Source organism: Dendrobates tinctorius, unplaced genomic scaffold, assembly GCF_039654945.1.
Source record: "Dendrobates tinctorius isolate UK_male_01 unplaced genomic scaffold, ASM3965494v1 ptg000270l, whole genome shotgun sequence".
NCBI classification, from domain to species: Eukaryota; Metazoa; Chordata; class Amphibia; order Anura; family Dendrobatidae; genus Dendrobates; species Dendrobates tinctorius.
The window spans coordinates 6827501-6830000 of record NW_027361937.1 but is presented as its reverse complement, the minus strand read 5'-3'; the positions used below and the strand labels follow the sequence as shown (position 1 = coordinate 6830000).

Here is a 2500-nt window from a genome sequence, read left to right as displayed (position 1 = left end):
TTGGGCCTTCCCTATTCTATATCCTCTGGGGCTAACATAGTTAGCAAGGCCGAAAAAAGACATTTGTCCATCCAGTCCAGCCTACATTCCGTCAGAATCAATCCCCAGATCTACGTCCTTCTAAAGACCCTAAGAACTGTAAGATACAATATTGTTATGCTCCAGGATGACATCCAGGGCTCTCTTGATCCCCTCAACTGTGTTCACCATCACCACCTCCTCCTCAGGCAAGGAATTCCAGATTCTCACTGCCCTATCAGTAAAGAATCCTCTTCTATGTTGGTGGAAAAACCTTCTCTCCTCCAGACGCAGAGAATGCCCCCTTGTGACGTCACCTTCCTTGGTAGAAACAGATCCTCCAAGAGATATTTGTATTGTCCCCTTTTATATGGTTATTAGATCACGCCTCAGTCATCTTTTTTCTAGACTAAATAATCCTAATTTTGCTAATCTCTCTGTGTATTGTAGTTCCCCTATCCCCTTTATTCATTTTGTTGCCCTCCTTTGTACTCGCTCTAGTTCCATTATATCCTTCCTGAGCACCGGTGCCCAAAACTGTACACAGTACTCCACATGCGGTCTAACCATTCAGTGTGTAATGGTGATAGCGATTCCTTCTTCCCACGTGTATAACCTTCCATTTATCATTGGTTACCCGCATCTGCCACCTTTCGGCCCAAGTTTCCAACTTATCCAGATCCAGCCATGCGGTTTCTCGTGTTTTGTAGCAGAATAGGGCATTCCGCAGGCGGTTTTCTGGGATGATGTGGGTTAGCACAAGCAGTAAAAGGAGGTAAGAAGCAAGCGCCCAACGTGGGGCTCGAACCCACGACCCTGAGATTAAGAGTCTCATGCTCTACCGACTGAGCTAGCCGGGCTTCTGACGCCTGCCGGCGCATCGGAGCTGCACGCGGCACGGTCCGGTCGCGCGCAGGTAGCTGTCAGATCCTGGGTGTGGCGGACACCACCGACATCGCAGACGCATCCAAGCATTGGTGGTTCAGTGGTAGAAATCTCGCCTGCCACGCGGGAGGCCCGGGTTCGATTCCCGGCCAATGCAGAGCAGCTCTTTTCCTCGTTTGCTGACCGTTGCATTGCGCCTCCTTTCATTGTTGACTTTACAGACACTTGCAAAAAAGTCTTTGGGCTCTTGCTGCCCTGTTTTCGCTCACCATCCTTTTGGGCCTTCCCTATTCTATATCCTCTGGGGCTAACATAGTTAGCAAGGCCGAAAAAAGACATTTGTCCATCCAGTCCAGCCTACATTCCGTCAGAATCAATCCCCAGATCTACGTCCTTCTAAAGACCCTAAGAACTGTAAGATACAATATTGTTATGCTCCAGGAAGACATCCAGGGCTCTCTTGATCCCCTCAACTGTGTTCACCATCACCACCTCCTCCTCAGGCAAGGAATTCCAGATTCTCACTGCCCTATCAGTAAAGAATCCTCTTCTATGTTGGTGGAAAAACCTTCTCTCCTCCAGACGCAGAGAATGCCCCCTTGTGATGTCACCTTCCTTGGTAGAAACAGATCCTCCAAGAGATATTTGTATTGTCCCCTTTTATATGGTTATTAGATCACGCCTCAGTCATCTTTTTTCTAGACTAAATAATCCTAATTTTGCTAATCTCTCTGTGTATTGTAGTTCCCCTATCCCCTTTATTCATTTTGTTGCCCTCCTTTGTACTCGCTCTAGTTCCATTATATCCTTCCTGAGCACCGGTGCCCAAAACTGTACACAGTACTCCACATGCGGTCTAACCATTCAGTGTGTAATGGTGATAGCGATTCCTTCTTCCCACGTGTATAACCTTCCATTTATCATTGGTTACCCGCATCTGCCACCTTTCGGCCCAAGTTTCCAACTTATCCAGATCCAGCCATGCGGTTTCTCGTGTTTTGTAGCAGAAGAGGGCATTCCGCAGGCGGTTTTCTGGGATGACGTGGGTTAGCACAAGCAGTAAAAGGAGGTAAGAAGCAAGCGCCCAACGTGGGGCTCGAACCCACGACCCTGAGATTAAGAGTCTCATGCTCTACCGACTGAGCTAGCCGGGCTTCTGACGCCTGCCGGCGCATCGGAGCTGCACGCGGCACGGTCCGGTCGCGCGCAGGTAGCTGTCAGATCCTGGGTGTGGCGGACACCACCGACATCGCAGACGCATCCAAGCATTGGTGGTTCAGTGGTAGAATTCTCGCCTGCCACGCGGGAGGCCTGGGTTCGATTCCCGGCCAATGCAGAGCAGCTCTTTTCCTCGTTTGCTGACCGTTGCATTGCGCCTCCTTTCATTGTTGACTTTACAGACACTTGCAAAAAAGTCTTTGGGCTCTTGCTGCACTGTTTTCGCTCACCATCCTTTTGGGCCTTCCCTATTCTATATCCTCTGGGGCTAACATAGTTAGCAAGGCCGAAAAAAGACATTTGTCCATCCAGTCCAGCCTACATTCCGTCAGAATCAATCCCCAGATCTACGTCCTTCTAAAGACCCTAAGAACTGTAA

The 2500-nt window shown here is 49.2% G+C and overlaps 3 non-coding genes across 3 annotated transcripts; 1 reads left to right on the top strand and 2 right to left on the bottom strand.

Moving 5' to 3' along the window:
- Positions 1-805: 805 nt before the first annotated feature.
- On the bottom strand, positions 806-878 carry TRNAK-CUU (transfer RNA lysine (anticodon CUU)). The gene has a single exon. It is a non-coding gene; the product is annotated as a tRNA-Lys (tRNA).
- A 1106-nt stretch (positions 879-1984) lies between these two features.
- TRNAK-CUU (transfer RNA lysine (anticodon CUU)) lies at positions 1985-2057 on the bottom strand. The gene has a single exon. It is a non-coding gene; the product is annotated as a tRNA-Lys (tRNA).
- A 111-nt stretch (positions 2058-2168) lies between these two features.
- On the top strand, positions 2169-2239 carry TRNAG-GCC (transfer RNA glycine (anticodon GCC)). Its single transcript has one exon. It is a non-coding gene; the product is annotated as a tRNA-Gly (tRNA).
- Positions 2240-2500: the final 261 nt, after the last annotated feature.